This window comes from Symphalangus syndactylus, chromosome 3 (genome assembly GCF_028878055.3).
Source record: "Symphalangus syndactylus isolate Jambi chromosome 3, NHGRI_mSymSyn1-v2.1_pri, whole genome shotgun sequence".
Classification (NCBI taxonomy): domain Eukaryota; kingdom Metazoa; phylum Chordata; class Mammalia; order Primates; family Hylobatidae; genus Symphalangus; species Symphalangus syndactylus.
The window spans coordinates 64,907,088-64,933,391 of NC_072425.2; the positions used below are offsets into that span (position 1 = coordinate 64,907,088).

The 26,304-nt window shown below is 37.4% G+C and overlaps 1 long non-coding RNA gene and 1 pseudogene across 2 annotated transcripts in view; one reads left to right on the plus strand and one right to left on the minus strand.

Moving 5' to 3' along the window:
* Positions 1-10,676: 10,676 nt before the first annotated feature.
* Positions 10,677-12,017, minus strand: LOC129479288 (adenosine deaminase-like protein; annotated as a pseudogene).
* A 290-nt stretch (positions 12,018-12,307) lies between these two features.
* The window catches only part of LOC134736301 (uncharacterized), a 90,788-nt gene continuing 76,791 nt past the window's right edge, over positions 12,308-26,304 (plus strand). For both annotated transcript variants that reach the window (XR_010120229.1, XR_010120228.1), the window contains exons 1-2: positions 12,308-12,609; positions 20,697-20,773. This is a non-coding gene — a long non-coding RNA (uncharacterized lncRNA). The remainder of the gene's footprint in view (positions 12,610-20,696; positions 20,774-26,304) is intronic.

The following is a 26,304-nucleotide window of genomic DNA, read 5'->3' on the forward strand; positions in this document are numbered from 1 at the left end:
TCTTTAAGTGTGTTTCCAGAAGGCTTTTGGTGATATAGTCAAAGAAAACAGAAGAAATCAAAGATGAAGAAACCACTCTATCACATTCTTTCCTTTCCCATGAAGAGAAAATGATTGCACAGAGGTTCTTATAAATGCCTTAGGAGACAGACATTTGGACTTTCTGATATTTCTTGCTACTCCTCTTTTCCCTTCACTTCTTTCCTCTCTAAATTCTTATAACATGCCATGTATCTTCAAAGCGTGGGCCTCACAACCATTATTCCAAGTATCTAAACATGTCTATGGTATAGTTTACCTACCAGTGCATTGTACAGTAATGGTGTGGACACACAATTTATTTTGTTGCATTCTGTTGTTTTTTATTGTTAATTTTTTCTCAATACAAAAGTAACACATGCTCATATTAGAAACACCGGAAAGATCAGATACATAAAGAAGAAAATTAAAATGCTACATAAGTTCACATCACAGAGAAAACCACTGTTGAAATTTTGCTGTATATTTTTCTGGTGTTTTAAATATATAACATATATACACATGTTAAAAATTACATTTGGGGTCATATTGTGTGGGGTGCCCAGAAAGTCTGTAAACATAGGTGAAAATGATATTATCTATGTTAATAATATTATAAGAATTGCTGACATTAGCAAGGATATATTAATATTATTTCATATTATTTATTCATCTTACAGTTTGGAGATGTCCTTGAAGGCAGTATATGTAATTCACCTATGTTTCCAGACTTCCTGAACACATTGTAGGTAAGCGATATATATATATATCTATACACACACACACACATACATATATATATATATATATATTTTTTTTTTTTTTTTTTCTTCAGATACGGTATGGCTCTGTTACCCAGGCTGGAGTGCAGTGGTGTGATCTTGGCTCACTGTAACCTCCACCTCCCGGGGTCAAGTGATCCTTCCACTTCAGCTTGCTGAGTAGCTGGGACCACAAGTGTGTCCTATTATGTTGGCTTTTTTCTATTTTTTTTTGTAGAGACAGGGTTTCACCATGTTATCCAGGCTGGTCTTGACCTCCTGGGCTCAAGCAATCTGCCTGCCTCAGCCTCCCAAAGGGTTAGGATTAAGGTGTGAGCCACTGCACCTGGCCGGTGTAAATATATTTCTTGACCTTTTCTTTTTTTGCACCATAGCAGGTTCCAATCCTGACATGACCATTCATTTAAGGTCTTCAAATGGGCAATGGTCACAAATGTAGAAATATTCCCACTTGCTGTGCCAGAAAAGAAACATTTTACAAATATCCTAGCTTGTTTTTCCAAAAGGTCAGTTTATAAGCTCTCTGCAGATTTATCAGTTTCAAGCTCAATGACCACAATACTTGGCAAAAGTCCAACAACTGGAGACATTTAAAAGTAGCATATTTTCTGAAATCCCTTACCTTTCCCAAACACACTCCTTGTAGAAAAATTAGAAAGGGTGGAGGGTAAGAAGGTAGGGAAAAAAGTGCCAGCCTCGGCCTTAGCTGTTACATAGTCGAAATATGGACAGGGAGAGACCAATTCTTAGACAGGCCTTCAGTTATATTGACCTTTACAAAACATGTCTCCCCTGTCATGCCAATGAAGTTATTGAAATTGAAATTTATTCTAGGCCTTTATGAAACAGCTGCAGGACAAGGCCAGTCTCCATCATCTTCTGGGGAAAGCCTTCACTTTCATGGAGCTAAACTCCACTGATCAGCCCAATTACAGACTTAGAGGATAAATGCTTCAGAGCCACATCTTTTCTAAAGGTTTTCCTTTCCAGAAACTTCTTTTTTTAAAAAAAGTTATTAATTTCCAAGTGGCTGTGGTTATAGTCATGATATTTTGTGCAATGTTTCCATTTGACCTGACTCATAAGCATTACAAATTGGATATTGAGAAAAAGCCTTAGCATCGAATGGATTCAAATGTTTGGTGCTATTCTAATTGTCAGGTGTGCATTTTATATGGCAATTTCATCACTGCTGAAGAGACATACATGTTTCATTAGAATATGAGCCTGTTCCTGAGAGGTGAAGCCAGCTGGACTTCCTGGGTCGAGTGGGGACCTGGAGAACTTTTCTGTCTTACAAGAGGTTTGTAAAATGCACCAATCAGTGCTGTGTAAAAACGCGGCAATCAGCACTCTGTAGCTAGCTAGAGGTTTGTAAAATGGACGAATCAGAACCCTGTAAAATGGACCAATCAGCAGGACATGGGTGGGGACAAATAAGGGAATAAACTCTGGACACCTCAGCCAGCAGCAGGAACCGCTCAGGTCCCCTTCCATGTTGTGGGAGCTGTGTTCTTTCGCTCTTCACAATAAATCTTGCTGCTGCTTGCTCTTTGGGTCCTTGCCATCTTTAAGAGCTGTAACACTCACCCTGAAGGTCCGTGGCTCCATTCTTGAAGTCGGCAAGACTACAAACCCACGGGAAGGAATCAACTCCGGACACATTCCCGTCTTTTGTTCTGGAGCCAAAACCTTAAAACAATGAAAATCGAAGTATCCTGACTATAGGCTGATTATTTGAAATGTGAACAAAATGCAAACATGACCTTGGCCCTTGCAATACTGAAAAAGGAATTTTTAAAAGTGTTTCGAAGTCACACATATAAGAACTCTCTTTTATTTGCATGGTTTTGAAATATATATAATATATTTGAACAATCTCTCAATTTATATCCTTTGATGGGTAAGTCAGTTTTCTCCCACCACATTTTATGAACACATATATTTTTGTGAAAACAGGGAGTATGGATGTCCTTTTGTAAAGGAAAAAAAAATGTGAGCACCTCAGGCAAGACCTTTTCCCAGCCTAGTGATTTGAGAAAGAGCAACAGGAAACTGAGGCAGTAGAGGGCTAGGGTCTTATCTGTTTGCTGCCTCTCTATCTTCAGAGCTTTATTGGACAGATTGACAAGTTTGGTTTGTCCTTTAAGAGAAAGGGGAGGCTGGATTAAAATCAAAAGTCCTCTGGTAGAGGAAAGTTACCCTGCATCAGAGGCCAGTAAAAGAGAGAATGAAGAAAAGGAAGCACATTCTTTAAGACTGACCAACAACCTTAAGGTGCTTGAGTCAAATCTAAAGAAATATTGGATTGCACAGGAGTAGTCTCCCCTTGCTACTCATGATGGCCATAGCAACTTTAGGAAGTAAAGGATTTGCATTTTCTCTTCACATCTGTTTGGCGTGAATACACTCAAAACTTCAGTATACTCTCTTTCAGTGAAGCAGGGGAGAATTTTTCCACTTCCTCCAGAAAGTTTGTCTTCCTTTGCCCTTCTTATTCTCAGTACCTAAAATGTCATCCTCTCTTCCTTCATTTATTGTCCAGCCTTTTTTCCTTTTATCAATATTAGTTTCTTTTTTGAACGTCCTCCAGCCCACACACTCCTGTCATTATTTTGAGCATGCAGAATTCCCTCATTTGGATTCTCTTTAAAGTTATTTTATATTATTATTATTTTTAAATTTTACCCTAAGTTCTGGGATACATGTGCAGAATGTGCGGGTTTTTTACATACGTATACATGTGCCATCCATGGTGGTTTGCTGCACCTATCAACCCGTCATCTAGGCTTTCAGCCCTGCATGCATTAGGTATTTGTCCTAATGTTCTCCCTCCCCTTATCCCCCCACCCCCTGAAAGGCCCTGGTGTGTGATGATTCTCTCCCCGTGTCCATGTATTCTCATTGTTCAACTCCTATCTAGCATGCAATTTATCAGTTAGCATTGAGATATTCTTCTAGAGATGTTCTCCCCAGGCTACTGAGTGATGCCCTGACAATAGGAACCTGAGAGACTTCTTCCCATCAGCAGAGGGCCAAGAGGAAAGCAGATTCTCAATAAACCCACACACAAACCAATGGTGAAAGGATGGCTCTTAGAGAAGTTATCCATAGTCTGCTTCTGATAGTTTATATTTATTGGTGCAAATGTCCTTCTTCGTCTCTCACAACCTGATAGCTAAGAAAACATAGCTTAATCAATAGCTTTCAAGCCAAAGAATATGGGAACAATCCGACAGAACAGGACCTGCATTGTTTCTTCTGACTCTGAACACGTGTCCTGTGTTCAAAGGAATGGAGAGGGTGTTATAGAGCCCAGTAAATAAAAATCTCTGATACGCTTTAATAACCACAAAGCTTTATTTTAGCTACTTAAGTCCCTTATCAATTTTTTAAAAAATGCATCTTAGCCTTCCTGTTGATTTGATCAATGAGAAAAGAAGGAGGAGAAAAGGAATAAATAGTAACTTAATATGATTCAGGAGGATTATATATACATTATCATATTTAAGCCTCAGGACAATCTGACAAGTAAGTCTCATTATCTCCTATCACAGAGAAATAAACAGGATCATAGAAGTTAAGTAACTCAAAATCACACAGAGAATGAAAGAAGGAATTGGCAGTAGAACACAGGTCTCCTAATGTCTGGGCCAATTTTCCTTCCACTGGACAGTGTTTCCTAAGATTAGAAGATTTGTAATTGTGACTTGGTTATATAACCTTTAAATATAAAAGCTTTGTATCCTCTTCTGACTGATACCTGAAGAAACTGCTTCTGTAGGTTGCAAAGCCACTGAAGTACATCAAACAAAAATGAGTTGGTAGCGAGCACTCTTTGCTTTCAAGAACACATCTATACACCTTCCTTCTTGCTCTGGTGACAGTTTTCATCTCCAGCACATTTCACAGATTTGATCACTTACTTGAATCTGTTGCATAAGAGATCACACACACAAAAAAGCTCCCTATTATTCCCAAAGACCATAAATTTGTTCTGGTGAAAGCCTGCATAGCAAAGCAGATGGCCTCTCAGCAGACAATGAGGTGAGTGTTAGCTTCAGTTTCCCTGGAGAAGGGAGGTTGCACATAGGGTTATATTTTATGTAGTGGGAGGTAAAGGGGAGAGTAACCCTCTCTCCGTCAGGAGAACGAGTGAGCCCTTGAATCTCACTGGGTGATCTAAATAGAAACTAGGCTCTGAAGTTGACAGTATAAACTGGAACACAAGTATGGTACAACTAGTGCCAGATTTTCTTTTTATAGTTTTAAAATTTTGGACAAAAATATAGATGTAGCAAACAGGCTACACTGAGCCCCAAAGGGCTGGCATCCTCCCAAGGGGGCATGAACATTTCACTGTAGTGAGTCTAAGAGAGACATCTACTGGCTGAGCCCTGGACTTCCAGTGCAGGCTCTGTTGGCCTTGTGATTGACCGACGCTCCCCATCTCTGACAAGCTTGTAAATAAATGAAAATAATAATAATAATAATAATTACATTTGTTCATACAGAATGACTAATTGCACACTTAGCATGTGTGCAAATAAGCAAATATTCACAGAGGTCCGGGTAGATAGGGTGGGTAAAGAATCATCCATTCACATGTTTATTTTTAAAAATGTCTTTACTACATCTGACCAAGGAATGGTAAAGGCATTTTAGTTCTCCTATCTAAAAGAAGTCAGGAGTTCAAATTCAACCAAAGAACATCATGAATTACCATTTTTTTGACCACCAGATTAAAAGAATTGTGATATAGATAAAAAGTATTAATTCCAGCATGATAAATCCTGTGATAAACTCAGAAGTGCCCCATTGGTAGAATATTTTCATATAAAGCACCAATTTTTGGGGCAAATTTAAGGCACTGATGGATCTGTATTGGGGGAGGAACAGTTCCCATGAGCAGAACCCACCAGATAATCCTGTCTCCTGGCATCTGTGCTATGTGTCTGCTCCTTTGCTGCCTCCGTCGGGATTAGGTAACTATCTGCAACATTAGGACTGGGCCCTTATTAATCAGCATGAACAAACTTCCTGCTCTTAACTGTGAGGAATCATGAATTGGAGGACTAAATATAGGCAAACAAATCCAATAACGAAACCCTCATAGCCTAGACATAAGCAAATATAAATCCCTCTTGTGTTATTATAATGCCTACCAACCTAATTGAGAACACATTCATTTTAAGCTAAATAAATTACCGCTACAATTATATAACCTTGAGGTCACCTCCTTTAGGAGACGGCCAACACTTGTATTAACTATTCCACGCTTTACTGTAAGTGGCCTCAGCCAATCAATGCCAGATAAATGCTGTTAAAATATGCATTTAATTAACCCAGTCCTTCATTTATTTGCTATTTTAGCCTAGGGATGAAGAAGAAAGTGAAGTTAAATTGTGTGCATTCTCAAACAAGACTTCAGAATGGAGAGCTTTTTCTTTCCAGTCAAGGCACTCTCTTCCTTATTAATCTAGCGAAGAGAGAGCATTCCTCAACTTTAACAGAATAGTACATCCATCTGAAGAATGGGGCTTTGCCTCTGATATTTATAGCCCCACAATCAAGGAACCAACTCCTTCCCTTTTCCTTAGAGAGATGGATTTCCTTAGAGAAATGTCTTTTGCACTGATGGTTCGATCCCTCTCTGGCTGTGAACAATTACTGCAGTACCTTTACAGTCACATGGATCCAGTGGCAATTATATTAGTAACTGATGGATTCATGAATTACTTTATTGTTTCAAGGTACAGAGCTGATTTTGGTTGTGTGTTGAAATATTCTCTTTTCTTTCTTCCAGTGTTATGCAAACAATCCTAGCAGTACCTACCTAGTAGGTTATATGTCTTTCACCAATACTTTTCTTTTGGTTTTGATCCTGCTGTTGTAGGCACATTATTATTCACTGAATATCCATCTGCTCGCTCACATATCCCAGCTGTGTTCGTTGAAACCAGGTGGCACTGGGCTGCGAACAGAAGTGATGTGTGCTACTTCAGGCTGAAGCATTCAAGAGCTGATGCACCTTTTACCTCTCTTTGTTCCACAGTGATCCTGAAAGTTGAAATGGCCAAGGTATAAAATGAAAGCAGCACAGCTTGTGGAGTCCCCGTATAGAGGAGAGCTGCTTTGAGGGGGCATTCTGTCTTACACTGCTTTTTACATGAGCAAGAAAGCTTTGTTTTATTAAACCACTGAGATTTCAAGGTTTATCATAACATAATCTAGCCTGTGTTGACAAATGTAATTGGCTTCCATGGTAATAAACAAATCTATATTCTATAGTACTAAGTAACCACCTAAACTGTAGTAATTTGGATCTAATTTGCACGAATATTAATTCTTTTAAATAAGAAAGGAAAATTATGATATTCCCACAGCCTCCATACCTTCAGAACAAGCCATTTGTTCATTAATTTTTAATGAGAAACATTCATTATTATGAATTCTTCGACAAGACTTTGATTTTCTTTTTGGTAAGTGATGACCATAATTAAGCTCCTCATAATGAACACAGCAATTTTTAAACAGTACAATTTATATAATGTTTCTCCTCTGGGAGACTTAGTTTTCTCAATAAAAAGCAACAGTAGATATATGACTAAGTTTTCACAGTGCATGAGGATTTGTAGTTATTATTACATTCACCTCTGTTTTCATTGATTCATTCATCCATTGACACTTATCTTTTCTGCACTTCTTGCAGAACTGAGTTTTACTCTGTCAAAGAGTGAATTTTAAAAAAGGAAACTAAATATTGTACATTAGAGGATGTTGGGTTACTGGCAATATAACATTTCCTCCCCAAAGGGCTTTCCTGTTATTACTGGCTTAATGGCTTCATTTATCTACGTAGTTCAAAATCTTTTAAAGTCTATCATTCTCTTCTATAACACATAAATGTAGTCACATATACAACAAGGTCAATCATTAGTCAAAATACTAAAAATATTTTTCAGCAGCATTTGGTATCAGAGAAAAGGATACCGATAGAAACTTCTCTCTTATCTAGTTGCACCATTAGGAAGCCTTAATGGGTTGTGTCTCACCCCCAATCACAATAGGAAATATTTGCTGGACAATGGTAGCCCACACAAAACAGCTTTTCTGTAGTTCCCAACCATAATACTTTAGAAACTATTAGCACCTCTGCCTTGCTCATCTCATCTGTAGTAAAGGCAAACAGGAACAGACAAATTTGAAGGTAAAGAGGCCCAAACTGGGCAGGATCCAGTTGACATTAACACATTGTCCCTTTTTCATACTACCAAGTCTCACAGGTCACATGTCAAATAGCGTTCTGAATCCCAGCACATTTTTACAAAGCCATTGTTTTCATTCACTGTTTTCTACAGGTAATGTTGGTCCCTTCTAAGAACTTTTACTGGTTGAATCTTTCACTGCTCTGCATTTTAATATTACAATCCTTCTTCTACCCACCCTGTCTGTATTCCCGATGCCTCTAAGCCTACTCTGTTTCTACTCAGAATACTTTCCATTCTAAAAAATACTATATACTTACTATATTAATATTGGTAGATATTATCACTACCACACTAGAATATAGGTTCCCAAAGGGCAATGATTTTCTTATACCTTTGGTTAATAATATAAATGCTGGCACATAGACAGCATGCACTAAATATTTTTCAGTGAATAAATGAACAAATAAATGAATGAAAATTTCGCTGGTCCAATAAAACATTCTGATACTTATTTTCCTGATATTCTCTTTTATTCACCCCAAATCTACTTTGCCTCTGGTCATCTTATTACTGAATCTCATTCATTCTTCAACTGATCCTGGCAGCTTGTCACATGGTTGACTTGCTTCACAATTCTCCAACTTTTCTACTTTATTTCTTGGACCCAGACCACTGTCTTTTTTTTTCTGGCATGATGTTTTTCTGGACAAAAGATCTAGATAATTTCTTATGTGTGTTCCCATGGGCAGTGCTAACCAGAAATGATGAATTCCTATAGATGGATTATACATTCAATTTAATTTAAATTATTTAAAATCTAATTATAAATGGATTTTAGGAGATATTTTGGTAAAAAATACATGCACAGTGTGATTTAGAAAAGAAGAAAATAAAATCATCCATAACTCCACTATGAGAGAAATCTGTAGTTATTATTTTATTTTATTTCATTTTTTTTAGGTTCACTGGTTTATTATAAAGGACAGTACAAAGGATAGAGATGAAGAAATGGATAGAGCAAGGCATGTGGGAAGGGACAGGGAGCTTCTATACCCTCTTCAGGTACAGCACCCTCTTCAGGTACAGCACCTCCACATGTTCAGTTACCTGGAAGTGCTCCGAAATCTGTTCTTTTGGAGTTTTATGGAGGCTTCATTATGAAGGTATGATTACCACTGGTCACTGGTGATCAATTTAACCTTCAGCCCTTCTCCCAAGAGTTTGGGGGAGGACTGAAAGTCCCAACTCTAATCACGCTTTTGTCCTTCCAGTGACCAGCCCCTAGGGGCTGCCAGCCAGCAGTCAACTCATTAGATACAAAAAGCCATCACTCTGGAGACACTAAGGATTTTAGGAGCAGTATGCCAGGAAACAGGGTCAAAGACCAAATAAATACTTTACGATATCACAGAAAGACAGAAAACCTATCAGAAACCCTTAGTAATTTAAATTAGGGGTGTCATCAGCCCTAACTTCTTCTGATACCAGGGGAAAATACACATTCTAAAGAGCAAAGCAATTCAAGCATAACTTGGTATCTAATAATTTTGTTTTTGTTTTTTGTTTGTTTGTTTGTTTACCTTTCAGAACTTAGTTTGTCCCTTGTCTTCAGCGGAAGTGGCCACAGTATGTGTGTTTATGTAAGCCTGCACCAGTGGTCCATTATGTAGGGGTAGGGTTACAAGAGACCCAATGAACTCTACTTAACACAGTGTTGCCACTACTAGAGGTATCTTTTAGACCGAGCAGAAAGTGAGTACTAAGGTGGAAATACAGCTTCCACAAAGAAAATGTAATAGAAGCTGTTTAAAACTGAAAGCTGCAGTGATCTGTGATCATGTCACTGCACTCCAGCCTCGGGAACAGAGCGAGAGCCTCTGTTGAAAAAAAAAAAAAAGAAAGCTGCAGCTATTTCTGTCTTTCTCACCTCTCAGCCAGTTATTCTCTCCTCTTCCAAAATTGGAGCAATGACTTCAATCTCTTTCTAGTACTGATGGGACAATCATAAAGAGGGCAAAACCAGATCTCAGGACCCAGCTTTATCTGTCACTAGGGTCATCCCTAGGCATTCACATAAATCTCTGGTATACAATGTGGACTGGTGTCAATGGTCTTGGCATCTTGGAGAATACTTTTTTTTTTTTTTTTGAAACAGGGTCTCATTCTGTTGCCCAGGCTGGAGTGCTGTAGCATCACAGCTCACTGCAGCCTCGAACATCCCTGGACTCAGGTCTCCTCCCACCTCAGCCTCTCTGGTGGCTAGGACTATAGGCGTGCACCACTGTGCCTGGCTAATTTCTGGGTTTTTTGTTTTGTTTTGTTTTTGTAGAGACAGGGTTTCTCCATGTTGCCTAGGCTGCTATTGAACTCCTAGGATCAAGCAATCTGCCCACTTTGGCCTCCCAAAGTGCTGGGATTATAGGCATGAGCCACCACATCCGGCTGGGGAATACTTTTAAAAACTTAAAGCAAGTGAAGGGAGTCTGATTAAAGTATGCACAATAAAATATAAAGCTGTTTAGAAGGCCTAAAGGTCTCGGCAGTAACCTAATTTCCCCACTTTCCTAACTTTATACTAGTAATTACAAAATATTTCCTGATGAGAAACTTTGATTTCCTTGAAATTTTATGATCACTAATAGGGAAGGACTGCTGAGTCACAATAGTCACTGGTGGAATGGGGATTTAATTAGCAAGAACAGTCAAGTCCCACCCAGTAAGCACCTGAGAGCTTGTGAGTCAGTTGAAGACACATATTTGCTGAGTACCTGCCATGTGTAAGGTGCTGGTGATAGAGCCCAAGGAACTTGGCTGCTATGCTTCAAAGGAGTGGTGGACTGTTTTACTAAGTGGGATATGGCAGGACCTTGATTGCAACACATACTCAGAAGTAGTTCACCTCATTATAGCTTAAAAATGTAACACTCTGGGCTTCAGGTGATTCCATTTCTTCCTCAGTTCAGATCTGGTGCTGTCAGAAGCAAAGATGTAGTTGATGGATTCATAAGACAGATCCCACACCTGAGACTGGGTCAAATTAAATGTTTCAGCTGCCAGCTGGTACTCTTGAGAAAGGTGTGTTGCAAAAACACCCTTATCATCAGTACAGATCACAGAAGGATGGGCAATGCTGTACCAGAATCCGAAATGGTGCTGGTCATAAGATGGAACTGTCTGACTTTTGACGTTTGAGGTCAAACAGAGTTCCAGTGGTATCCGATGTTGCCTCACAAAGTCCACCAGATCCAGGGATCCTCCCTCACAGAAATGTTCCATGCCCGATTCTGTCAGGAAGCAGATCCAGGAGTATTTGTGTTTCTTTTTTTTGGTTTGGAATAGTAGGGTCTCCACTGAGGTCAAGGCCAAGAACTGTACCCTCAGTAGAAAGGAAGAACTCCTCGGCAAATTTTACAGTCTCCTTGGCTACTAAAGGGCCACCTCTCCTGTCAACTGCTATCAAATACCTAACATCAATGTCTAAGTTTTCTTGTTTGGACTGTTTTATACCTTTAAGTATAGATTCCACTTAAGTCTTTTTAGTCATTCTGGTAGCATTTTCTCTTCTGGGTGTGCTCCTTAGTTCCAGGTACTTGACGCCGTCATCTGCAAATTCTTTTATGACATCTTTTGTGACCATTAGTATATCTTCAGGGCTACTAGTAAGCTGATGAATAGTTTGAAACATCTGGAAACATCACTTTTGGCAATTCAAAATAGAAGTCTGTTTTGCAAGGCTGTTGCTCTTCTGCCTCTATCATTTTAGCAGGAAAAAAAAATGGTTCTTCTCCACTCTTACTCTTGGTATGAGCAATATGATGTATTTCAGTCAGTAAACTGTATGGTACTGAATTTCCTTCAGATTGCTTTACTTCCATACATTTTGGTAAGATTAGTTGTATGTGTAGATCTGAGTTCAGCTTCACCCTTTTTTTTTTTCTTTTGAGACAGGATCTTACTTTGTTGCCCAGGCTGGAGTGCAGTGTCACGATCACAGCTTGCTGCAGTCTCAAGCGATCCTCCCACTTCAGCCTACAGTGAGTTATCTTCTCATTTTTCTGTTCCTTCAACCTCTCCCTCTCCACTGGCTGGTTTCCCTCACGGGACCAACACGCATGTGCAGTATTTGCTTCCACCTCTTAGAGATTTCTCAACTACGAGGACTTAGGCAAGGTTTCCCTTTTGACTGGAAGGCTTGTAGAAACGTGACAACCCGCCTTCCCTAACACTCATGCCACAGCGGTAGCGGACCGTATTCTGGGGCAAACGGAACTCAGGACATTCAAAACAAAGGTCAGCCACAAGCGAACTTAGCACTGGCTACACCCTCCTCAATTCTGGTTGGCGAGATGCGCTCTTCCAGGAAGTGACGCACAAGTGCCGGCGGAAGGGGAAGTCCAGGAGCATGGGTGGCTTTTCCCCCTACCGAGGTCCGTGAGGTGTGTACTGTGCTAACCAAGGGGCGGCTCACAACCGTAATAGACTGCCATTCCTGAGTCTCTTCTGGCCATGGGCCCCCGGAGCCGCGAGCGTCGGGCAGGCGCGGTACAGAGCACCAACGACAGCAGCGCCCTCAGCAAGCGTTCCCTGGCCGCGCGCGGGTACGTGCAGGACCCCTTTGCCGCATTGCTGGTTCCGGGCGCGGCGCGCCGCGCACCGGTCATTCCTGTAGTTATTATTTTAAATAGCATTATTTATTATTCCTCTTTGAACTGACTTCTTAAGTTAAAACCAATCAAATTAATTCATAAAAACAGATTTCAAGCAAAGCTTATAAATGAATACAACAAGGAAAGAGATGAAAATAGGATGCTCAGAATTAGAAAAAAGAGAGCATTTTATAAATGAAGGGGGCACTTCATTTATAAAATGAGTTCTCTGACCTCAAGTCACTTTTTTTTTTTTTTTTCTTTTTGAGATGGAGTCTCGCTCTGTCGTCGAGGCTGTAGTGCAGTGGCGAGATCTTGGCTCACTGCAAGCTCCGCCTCCTGGGTTCACGCCATTCTCCTGCCTCAGCCTCCCGAGTAGCTGGGACTACAGGCGCCACCACCACGCCCGGCTAATTGTTGGTATTTTTAGTAGAGACGGGGTTTCACCGTGTTAGCCAGGATGGTCTCTATCTCCTGATCTCGTGATCCGCCCGCCTCGGCTTCCCAAAGTGCTGGGATTATAGGGGTGAGCCACTGTGCCCGGCCCTCAAGTCACTATTAAACAAGTTGAACTTACAGAATACAGAGCTCATGTCTATGAAAGGAGCTTTGTGTAGAAACAATTTCAGGGAAAGTTACGATCTCAAAGAAGGAGAATATCGCCCAAATCAATTGCACTGTTCAGTGGTGCTACGATGACCAACTCTCCCAGTTTGCCCACGACTGAGGGGTTCCTTGGGTTGCTGGTCTTTCGGTGCTAAAACAGAGATAGTCCCAAGCAAACTGGTACAAGATGGTCACATGAGCAGTATCTCAAACTGCTTGGGCATCGTGGGGGGGGGGGCGGGGGGAAAACTCAAAACCCTACACATCCTTGTTTTTTGTATGTAAGGCTTGTCTTAAATAATTATTTAGTATTTGGCCAATACAAGTGCCGTTAGGAAATTCTTTATGATAGAAATTTTAAAATAAAATAAACTCTGACACAGTGATGGCAAAAGAGGGACCATTCCTTAAAACTAAATCAAAAGCTAAAGTGGGCCCAAGCTGATGTTAAGAGTACAGAAGCACCTTCATTTCATTCAATTGCAGGAGATCAGTCCTTATCAATGTCTTTGCATCTGCCAGGCAGAGTCAGCAATAAGAGAAGAATGTAATTCAAGTGATTTGGATTAACTGACAGGCAGGAAAAGCCCCCTTTCTTCCAGATCCTGACAGGAACAGAATGGTTTGCTGTGGCATCCAAAGCAGGCCTCAGACTGAGTCAATCTTGAGGCAATTAAAAAAATATAAGGGTTGGACATTTTCTACCGAAATTATATAAGGCAGCTATCTGTCTCTGGGTGGTTTGTCTAAGAGGAAGGCAGTGGAAGGAGGAAATTCTGAGTATTCAGGATGTTTCCCTCTTTGTTTATGTTTACTAATGTTCATCAAGAAAGTGATTTTCAGAATATTTTATGCATGAAACCAAATTAAGAGCAACTAAGGAAAACACAAAGCTAAAAAAAAATAAAATCTCCCAGCTTTTGAGAAAAAAAGATAGAAGTAAAAATTGGAATTTAAATTGAGAAGAGATTTTTCCAGAAGTCAAATTTTTTGGGTTAGAAGAAAAGAAGGTTAAGTTATGATAGCACTGTCATGAACGAAAGCTTCATGAGAAGAATGAAGTATTTGAGGCACTCTAAAAAGTAACTTTTTGTTCCATGTTACCAAGGTACTTTTAAGGAAATGCATACTTGCCTGTTGGGTTAAGGAAGTGGCAAACAAGTCTGCCTTCCACAGAAGATTTTACTACTGCAAAAATGTTCTTGAGCTATTACAATTATACTAGTAACTCACAATCATTCAAATACTAACAGAAACTTAAACACAATAAAATGCTAAAATCAAACAGATTACTCACTTTCCCCCTCACATAATTATAACTCATTTGAATATCACTTTTGAATTTAGTCTCCCAATCATTCTGTGATTTAAGTGTTTATATTATTCCTGTTTTACATGCAATAAAACTGAGGTCCAGGATATTTGTAGTTTACTCAAGCTTTCACTGCTATGAAGTTCAAGGGCTACAGTTGCACTTAGGTCTTTTGGGTTTAGATGTTAACTATTAATATAAAACAAGCTCTCAGTTTAATCTCATAATATTTTGACTATTAAGGAGACAGCACCAATTTCAAGATTATCTCTGGCTGGGCGTGGCAGCTCACGCCTGTAATCCCACTTTGGAAGGCTGAGGCAGGTGGATCACCTGAGGTCAGGAGTTTGAGACCAGCCTGACCAATATGGTGAAAGCTCGTCTCTACTAAAAATACAAAAATTAGCTGGGCATGGTGGCATGTACTTATAATCCCAGCTACTCAGGAGGCTGAGACAGGAGAATTGCTTGAATCCGGAGGTGGAAATTGCAGTGAGTCAAGATCATGCCACTGCATTCCATTGTGGGTGACAAAGCAAGACTCTGTCTCAAAAAAAAAAAAAAAAAAGTATTATCTCTGCATTACATTAGTAGGCATAGAAGTTTTTGGTCACTCACTTCAGCAACTGCAGTGGCCAGAGACTTATTACTTCCTTCATGTTGACATAGTCATGAAACCTCAGGGGTTATAGCTGAAAAATCAATGCCAGATGGCTGTAAAGACTCCTGAAGACTCTGCTACTGTCAAGTCACCCCAACAGAAATGTCCTCAATGCTGATGAAGATGGAGTTAACACACACAGACCATCTGTTCCAGCCACATGGCTTTTAACAAGGAAAACCTCTTAGGGTATAATGAATGAAGACTAGCTACAGGCAAAGGAACATCTAGGATACATTCTTATTTGTCTGTTGGTCATTAGCTAATTGTGGATGGAGATAATTAAGACAGGTCTCGAAAAGTTGTCCCACAGTTCAGCTACTAGCTACTATTACTGAACATGTAGGAACATGTTGAATGACGTGAAATTAATGTTGTTGGCAAAATTGCTAAATTGCTTCAAGAAAGTCCAAATAAGCTTCACCATAATTTTTTTTTACCAGAATTTATTACTCTACTTTTTCTCAATATATTTGAGGTCACTTTTAGCAAAAGACAAAGGTGTGTAAAGTTAGATTAGAAAGTCAAAAGATAAACATGATCAAAATTGATCACTACCTATAGAACATGTATTGCAACCAACTGGTACATAAGTGTGATTGTAATAGGGGAAATTTTAAATCAAATTAGGGGCATTTCAGGCATTTCAATGTGTTACGTAATCAAGAAACTGATTATTAATATTACACCAGAAAGTCCAAAATCACTTCCTTTGGCTTTGATAGTGATGCATAAAACCGATACGTGACCTCTTCCCATGGGTTTCATCATGACATTGTAATCATACTTGGGATCCTGGAAACCTGGTTTCCAAGAAAAAGTGTAAAGTAATGAAAATTTTTACCTGAAGATGCTTGCTTGGAAACACCCCTCACTGAGAGATGATTGTGAGGGGCACCATTGATGTTCACTTGCTGATGCATTTTGGCAAGGTCAGGAATGCTAAGGCTAGAGGGTTCTTGTACTTTGCTTTAAAATAGAATAAGAGCTCTTCAGTATATGGCTTCAAAAAAAGGATCAATTCTTTAACAAGCTTTACAACCATCATGTAAACAAGGAATCTATTCAAGTTTAGGTTGGAGGCCATTTAATCATTTAGCACTGGTATTTCTAAGTAGATTTTCATTCCCTGCTGTTGTCCAACTTTTTAAATAATAAGATGGGTTGGGGCATCAATAATCTGGTATAAAACAAGCAGGTATTCCATAGAAGTTATTTGTGGAGACTCAAACGTTTCAAATTACCACAATATCAATGCTAGGACCTTTTAGAGCAGAAGTTCCCAAACTTTTTCAGTTCATGGTGACCCCAGAGCAAAATATATACCTAACAATTGTTTATTAAATGCTTACGTCCAAACAAGTCAATGTATATTTATGTTCTAACAACTTTAGTAGCCATGTGAAAAAATAATACATACATACAGAAAAAAATACTATTGTTATTTTATTATTAAATAACCACAGCTATTTACTAATAGGATATGCGTACCTGTTGCATACTGCATAACTTCTCAAACCTTGGACTCAAACTAGGCAATGCTACCCTCATTTCTTGGTCTACATTAAATTTTGCATAGTACTTGATTTATATTACAACAACCTCTGAATACCCAGCTACACAAAAATATGGTGTCATCTAATAAATGTAGTGTTAGCTAATGTTGAAACTACCAACTCCCTGGAGCTAGTAGTTTGTGTGGCATCCACGTTTCCTGCAACCAAGTACTGCAGTGTCCCCTCAATGATTTGAAATATTCCATGGTGCCTTCCTCTGAGTTCACTGTAGCACACTCAGGTAGCTTTTGATTGATAGGTGGGGAGCTGCAGTTATAAAAAGTTGTAACAATACCTTTGAGCAACAACAATAATAATATTACTGAGATGTTGCACTCAAGAGACTGACCAAATTAAAAGCAAAAGCTACTTTGAACATATTCTTATAAGTCACAACTCATCTGGAATAGAAAGAGAATGTGATCATTGTGGTCAACATTGGTTGTGAACATTGGGAATTTTTGTTGTTCTTCTCAGTGAAAGAGAAGGAAGTATGAAAGAGTTATGTTTGTCAGTGGTTAGGCAAGCCTGGCTTTCTGGAAGGCTGGGTGCAGAATGCAGTAGAGATAGATTAGAAGTTTTAGAATTAGAAGGCATCATCTAAATGTTCTGAATAATAAAGAGGAAGCTCTAATAGTGAATGCTTTCCCCATTATCGATTTCTTTGTATTTTGCCTCAATCTCTTTATAAAGGTATTCTGCATAAGTAATTATGGTTAATCACACATCTTAAGAAAACTGTCCTTTTAGACATGCAATTCACACGAATCCCACCGTAGCCCTTCTCACAATTTTGCAGCTTTCTGAACAAATGATTCAGTAGCCATGCATATTAATGTTAAAGACCAAAACGAGAAAAAATGAATTGCTGAAATCTAGACATTCAGAGAAGTCGTATGCTAATGATACCCCATTTCTATATTTCATTCTGTTCACATTTGCTAAAGAACTTTGGAACAAGCAATCAATGGATGAAAATAAGACCTCAGCAATGATTAACACATAAGTTATTTTTTCATTTTTTAAAAAACATTCATAATAATATGTTTTTCAAGAGAATTTACTGGTTCACTGAGATATGTAAGAAGTCAGTGTATTGTGACGTGAAGGAATTTACCTTTTTGCACTGGTTGAACTGCAAATTAACTACGTGGTCTTAGGTCAAAGCCACTTTGCCTCACTGCGCCTCACTCCTGCATGCACGATGGTGGCTAGATGTCTCTAATGCCCTTGAGTTGCAACACTGAATACTCTATGAACCTTTTTGCTCAAGTGGATTTTTGCTGTCTTCTGAACAGCATAAGTATTCTTGACCCAATCAGTCAAATAGTCGAATTAAAGAAAGAAGATACTACTGCTGAAGATTTTTTTAATTTAAAAAATTTTTAAATTGTAATAAAAAACACATAACGTGAAATTGGCCATTTTAACCATTTCAAAGCATATGGTTCAGTAGTGTTAAGTATATTCACATTGTTATGCAACCAATCTTCAGAACTTTTCCATCTTGCAAAACTGAAACTTTATATCCATTAAACAGTAACTCCCCATTCCCCTGTCTCCTCACTCCCTGGCAACCACCTTTCTGCTTCCTTTTTCTATTAATTTGACTAGTCTTGATACTTCATACAAGTGGAATCATATAGTATTTGTCTTTTTGTAATTGGCTTATTTTACTTAGCATAATGTCTTCAAGGTTGATGTAAGTTGTAGCATGTGTCACAATTTCCATTTTTTTAAGGCTGAATAATATTTTTGCAGGTACACACCACATTTAGTTTATCCATTTATCCATTGGTGGACATGTGGGCTGCTTCTGACTCTTGACTATTGTGAATAGTGTTGCTATGAACATGGGTGAGTTTTAAAGGAGAGGAATGCATATTTATTTTTCTCAGACCCCAAGGACATCGCAGTGCTGTCAATAATCTTCTGATTTCATCTAGAGAGTTTCCAGAAGTAAGGGAGGTAGGTCACCAGGGTGCTTAAAATCCATTCTGGGAGACACATAGGAAGATTATTTGAAATATTATTTCCAGATGTGTCTTAGGGCTAAAATGTGTTTCCTTCTGTTTTATTACCAGTCATTACAGGAAACAACAGGCAAAGAGAAAAACAAAGTTTTGTCTTCCAAAATGTCTTCGCTATCAGGACAGTTTTATTGAGAACCTGAATCTCCATAGGCATCTTTTATTTCTAATTAGTTACAGCTCTAAACCTTTGTGAGAAAAGTCTCATGGGGATTTAAAAATTTTAGCCCCATGTATTAGTGTAGCTGTCCCACTTCAAAAGTGTTATACAAAAGAATATTAATGTCCTTGAAAAATTTGTATGTCTAAGTCAAGCCAGATCATTTTTTAAGCAGTAGGCTCAGAACTTTTCAAGGAAAAGTTGTTTTTTGTCTTTTTTTTTTTTTTTAATGAAAGAACATCAGTCTTTAAACCAGATTAAAACTCCTACTTTTAGTTCAATCACTAATTAAAGTAGCATGTATATCTTTGACTTCAGATGCAGCAAAGTATTGCCTGATAACTGAAGCCACTTCTGTACTTGCAATATTTGCATTTTGTTTGTTTGTTTTGTACATTCTGCTACTTAAGTACTTTCTTTTCTAAGTAGGCTATATAAAGCTCATGTTGAGTGCAGCTAGAAAATCTTTTAATGAAGAAAGGCTTTCAACATTACTGACAATATTTTTATCTTATCTACATATAAAATTTTGGGGTAAATGTCATCAGGGGAATCCATTCTAAATTAGATGCTCAGTTTGAAATAGAAAAAACAAATTCTATTTAAATAGGAAAATAAGTTGCTCACAATCCGTAATTTCCATCTTTCTGTATCTGTGACGAATACAGGTGTAGAGGTCTCGTGCATGCATTTCTCTAGGTAGAACTCCATATTGAAGGCCTTTAGTTACCATTGTCCATAAAAATGCAATATAAGCCATATATGTTATTTTAATTTTTCTAGTGGCCACATTAAAGAATAAAACAGTGAAATTAATTTTAATAATTTATTAATCCAATATATAAAAATCTTATTTCAAGATATAATATAAAATTATTAATAAGGTATTTTACCTTTCTTAGTATTAAGTTTTCAAAATACTGTGTACGTGTTTCACTTAATAATCCATCTCAGTTTGGACCAGCCATATTTCAAGTCTCAGTAGCCGCATGTGGCTAGTGGCTACCATATTGGACGGCACATGCAGATTTAGATGACTACTTTCATTTCACCTCTTCTGCCTTATATACATTTATATTTATATGTACAATTTATGTTATCATTTATATTTATACATGCATTTCTAGATGTTTTAAACTTTTAAAAAGCCCGATATTCAGACACCCCTGAGTATCTATCATACCAAAGTTTCCTTATTTCACAAAGCAATCCATCACAAGTTTTCTTTGCACAGTGAGAGCTTCTGGTTTATTTCAAATAATTTAGTTTATAGAAATATGATATTCCAATGATTCTTAAAGAGTAACACACGAACTACGTAAACCAAAAAAACACCTGTATATCCTTACAATAAAGGAATCTAATTGGAATGGCAACCTAGTCCTCCTGGGTAATAAAGAAGAGGTGAAGATTGAGTCAGGATAACTTCCCATCTGGAATATCTATTTATTGCAGTTCTGTCTTCACCGTGAGAGGATAATTGCTTTCCTGTTACTCAGATATTTACATGGCACTTATTTTATTTAGGTCAGTGTAGAGAGTTTCTATGTCCAAAGTATAAAGGATGTAAACATCCTCCTTTTGATTTCAGGATTAAATACACATGCACAGAGTAGGTTAAATGTGAACAACAACATAAACATATACTTTTTATCTCTTTGTAGAGAGTATAACAGAATGTTAAAATCTGAATCTCATATATTTTCAATTTCAGCTCCCTCAATGTGACAGAGGAGGAAAGACTAAGAATCACTGAATGACTTACAGATCATCAAACATCTAGCCTACTCAGTAAGTAGCCTCCATTGTTTCTTTTTAATAGAATAGTATTTCCTCTTCCCTGCTTTGTTCTTTTTCCCATGCCTTGTCTTTCTCTTGCTTCCAGGTGTAGCTTCCACTGGACAGTAATCATATCAACCTGGATAGTTTTAAGCTTGGTGAATCCTCAGCTTAAGTCTCGTGGCAACTCCTCATTTGGCTTGTCATAATTGGCAAGTTTTGAGGTCTTCCAAGGCATCTTAAAAACATTCTATTTTTTCTACTCCTATTACTACTGGATATACTCTGGGAATATTAAATAACCAACAAGCATAAATAGTGGGACTTTGTTGGTCAGGTGGGGAGGGGAATGCAAAGGAAAGGAGTTCACCAAAGAGACAAACAAAATGCTTGTAACACTGAAGAAAGCAGAGTCTGGTGCCAGTGGGCCATTGTAACCACGAGTTTGTATCAATGAGTGCTGACACAATAGTCTGAAAAGTTGAGAAGGGCCAGTTTGTGAATGGTCTTGACTGCTGGGTTTGCTATTGAGTTTGCTCTCTATATAGGCAGTGGCAAACCAACTACTGATCTGTGTGTGTAGGTGTGCACATGTGTGCATGAACAAGAGTGTGTTTTAAGCAGGATGGTGACATGTTTAGGCAGTGATCTAGATAAATAATTGTGTTAACAGACTTAATATAGCAGAAGGGTTTGAATTAGGAAGGCCAGATGAGAAATGGTTGCAGCAGGGCATAGGAGAGCTAATTTGGACACTAATTGGTTATAATAGTATCTAACATGGATTGAGAGTTGTATGCATTTTCTCATTTAAATCTTACCATAGTCATACAAGGAAAGTTTTGTTATTAGTCCCATTTTACAATTGACTTTGGAGTTCAGGGAAGTTAAAGTAACTTCTTCAAGGATAAGCAACCGATTCATATCATTGGTGTTCAAATATTCTGTTAAAATCATGTATCAAATGAGCGAAAAAGTTTTGAGTATCCTTCTCAAATACAGGCATTCTAATTTATAAATTTTTATATTCATTACTGTCTATCCACATACTAAATATTAATAAAGCTTATTATTTTAGTGCAGCCCAATGGGTGATTTGGTGTAGCCACTGGGTTAAACGCACCCTGCTCTGGAGACTACTGGTCTACGTAATTGAATTGGAATATCTTTAGACATTGGATAAATCTTAAAGTTGACAATAAACCCTATACAGATCTTCTGCTATGTACAATGGGGTTATGTTTCAGTAAACCCATTGTAAGTTGGAGATATCATTAAGTAAAAAATGCATTTAATATGCCTAACATACTGAACATCACAGCTTAGCCTAGCCTACCTTAATTATGCTCAGGGCTGGGTGCAGTGGCTTACACCTGTAATCCTAGCACTTTGGGAAGCCGAGGCGGGTGAATCACCTAAGGTCGGGAGTTTGCGACCAGCCTGGCCAATGTGGTGAAACCCTGTCTCTACTAAAAATACAAATAATTAGCCGGGTGTGGTGGCAGGTTCCTGTAATCCCAGCTACTCGAGAGGCTGAGGCAGGAGAATCCCTTGAATCCGGGAGGTGGAGGTTGCAGTGAGCTGAGATTGTGCCATTGCACTACTCCAGCCTGGGCAACAAGAGCAAAACTCCATCTCAAAACAAACAAAACACCATGCTCAGGACACTTACGTTTACCTACAATTGGGCAAAATCATCCAACACAAAGCCTACTTTATAATAAAATGTTGAATATCTCATGTAATTTATTGAAAACTGTACTGAAAGTGAAAAACAGAATGGTTGTATGGGTATTCACAAAGTACAATTTACTGAATGTGCATCACTTTTGTACTATGTTAAGTTGCAAACTCCTGAGTTGAATCATTGTAAGTTGGGGACCATATGTATCTCTGAGACCTGGCTGCTTTGTAAATTGATTTTAACTTTTTGGCCCCTGAAGGCATCTGAGTTTGAAACTCCATATTAAACTTCACTGTCAGGCTAAGCAAGACTCTTACTACTTGCATACCTTCATATGATCCCTATTTGTATTTGTTTTGTTTGTTTTTTGAGTTGCTTTTATATATCAGTGATGTAGAAATGTTTTTAAGTGGTTGAGCTTAGAGGTTCTCCTAGTGATCCTTTGGTTCATCTCACTGACACTACAAATAAAAATGAGGAGAGGAGTATAACAAAAAAACGATTCAAGTTGAAGGTAGAGCTTGTTAGAGATTCATAATTAGAACTCAGATTTCCAAAGCTCATTGTTTTAAAACCTTTGAAGATACACAGGCTACCTTGATGTTGGCTTAATAGGCAAATATTTTGAGCATCCAGACAGCATTTTATATGCTTGTTAATGTGATATGTGATTGGCTCTAGAATTATTTAGTAAATTTTACATTATTATGATAATTATTTAGGATAGTGCTTTTAAACTCTGGTTCCTTAGAATCATTTGTGAAACCTTTTTAAAAATACTAAAGTCCAGGCCCTCACTTGCAGAGGTTCTTTTTGTATCATTCTGGAATGTGCAATCAGGAATTCATACTTTAAAAAAGCTACTCAGATGATTATAAAGTACAGCCAGGGTTCTGATCTTCGATTAAGACCTATCCTGATATAATACCTGCCTTGGAGCAACGAGGAGACACATATGACTATAAATATCGGGCCTAAAGTTGTTGTGAAATTATCTTTGAGCCATATCATGTAGATAAAAGAGATAAGATACAGAGAATTTGAGAACTCAAAAGACTGACTTAATACATACATATCTAATCTTGGACTTGTAACCAAAGAAAACACATTTAGTTTGGAAATGACTATAGAATATGTAAAAATTGCTATATTCTAGGCTTTCAAAACAACAAAAATATAAACCACTTAGTAACAAATCCAAGAAAAACTGTGTGGAACCATCAATGAAGACAACCAAAAAATGTGTCTGATGAATATTAAAGATGAGTCTAATAAAAAGGACATGTTATGTTCCTGAAGAGAAATGTTCAATATTTCCCAAGTTAACTGTTCCCAGTTAATTTTAAGACCGTAATTTCAATTAAAATAAAAAATTGTCAAATTTTAAAGTTTATGTAGAGAAATGTGTAGGCAGGAACATAAAAAAATAGATATACAAGAAAAGAATTGCACTGCAGTTGTTAAAAAGTACTGCATAGTTAATTAAAATAGTGGGTATTGGTGCAAGAATGGACATGCTTTGGAGAGCGGAATAGATATTAGACACAACATTTATATATAAGAATATCGTGTCTTTAAAAGTCACTATTTCATATCAGAAAAAAATAAAGGATTATTTAATATCAATTCTTAGGAAATTGGTTAACAATTTGAAAAAATTTTATATATCTATATGATATATACAATTCAAAAAAATATATCTATTGTATGTATATCTACATTGCATATTATGCCAAAATAAGTTGCAGACATATTACAGAGTTAATGCAGAAAATGGAATTACTAGACAATTAGAAAATTCTGTATTGACAATCTTATATTAGTAAATATAAGATTTATAAGTAAATATGAGTAAATATATAGACATTTCCGAAATACAAAGGAAAGCAGAAAATAATTTTGACTACATAAAATATAAAAACTTCTGTATACCCAAAACACACCATAAATGAAATTAAGAAACAATAGGCACACTATGATGAACCTTTGCAACCAGATATCAGAAGGTATATAGTTTTATGAATCAGTGAATCAAAGACAAGTATCTTACCAGGAAAATGGGTAATGAACAATAAATCTGCAATTCTCAAATAAGAGATACAAATAGGTGGGCAAAAACTCCAGAATATACGAAGAATATGTACCTCAGTGGTAATCAATTTCGTAAACAAAAATGTAAAGCAAACAGCTAGACCTTATGTCTACAAAATGTTCAAATGTTTAAAATACATAAAATTTTTATTGTTGGGAGGGTGGAGATAAGTGTTAGGGCATTATTATAATACCCTGTGATTGAGAGGATTAATTGGTACATCCTCTTGAAGGGCAAGAGGATTGTACCATTAGTCCACACTCCACCTGCACTCACATTAGTGAATGATTTAAAAAATTAAGCAGCTGATTTTAAAAGTTAAGCAACATGATTTAAAAAATTAAGACTCTTCTTTGATTCAGAAATAATACTTCTAGGAGTCTATCTTAAAGAAGATAGATGAGGAAAATTATGCATATTTTGGGTGGTACATATACCTCCATGGAATACTATGCAGCCATAAAAAGAATGAGATCATGTTCTTTGCAGGAGCATGGACGGAGCTGGAAGTCATTATCCTTAGCAAACCAAGGCAGGAACAGAAAAACAAATACCACATGTTCTTACTTAAAAGTGGGAGCTAAATGATGAGAACACATGGACACGTAGAGGGGAACAACACACACTGGGGCCTGTTGGAGGATGGAAGGTGGGTGGAGGGAGAGGATCAGGAAAAATAACTAATAGGTACTAGGCTTAATACCTGGGTGATGAAATAACCTGTACAACAAACTCCCATGACACAAGTTTACCTATATAAGAAACCTGCATATGTACCCCCAAACTTAAAAGTTAAAATTAAAAAATTATATTTTATAAGTTTTGTTCATCACAATACTATTTCTAATACCAAACATAGGGAAAACCTAATGCCCTCCAAATGAAGGAACAGTTACATAAATATTAGTAAGCCATGCTAAAAAAGTAATTTTCAGAAATGTAAAATTAAGAATCTCGTGCAAATACATGACTGCGTATTAAAGATTTTATTCTACTTATTAATTAATGAGGAAATCTATAAGATGATAAGAGTGGCTCAAAGAGCATTTGAGGAGTATTTATTAACAGTTTAATAAATGAATATTAGTATAATAATGTTGGTTCAGTTATAAAACCAGCTTATATCCTAAAGGGCAATAAACCCTAAACTTTGGAGTTATGTTCCCCTTGGAAAGAAAATATTTACATCTCAGGAAAAATTCCACAGGTTAACATTTAACTTTACTAATTCTGGAATCTTTATTAAATAGTAAAAGGTAAGTTGAATACATTTTATCTTTATAGATAATCTTATGGGGGGCTTTTGCCTGATTTAACATAGAAAGGGCTCAGCTTTTTGCCATATTTATGTTTTGTGTATTTTTTCTTAACAAGCCACATGTGGAATGCAAGCAATCATTAAAATTTGTAGCACAGATAAATAGGTATATATGGAAAAATGTTCACAATATTTTGTTAAATGGGAAAAAAGCAGATCAATAAAGATTACATACTTTGATCTTAGTTGTAAAAACAATGGGTAAAATTTGTAAAATATGCACATAAAAACATAAATCATATTTATCAGAATATTAATAGTGCACCTTCTGGTTTTAGCTCTGATATGTAAAGTTATCCCTCCCATTCTTACAAGAAGAAATAGTGGAACAAACTGACCAATTGAGAACTGAAGTTGCCAGGCAAACTGCTACTCTGAAATCTAGAGAGAAAGACAAATGTTTGAGAGTCACAGCTGATACTTGCTTACCTGGAACAGAATCATCTGGA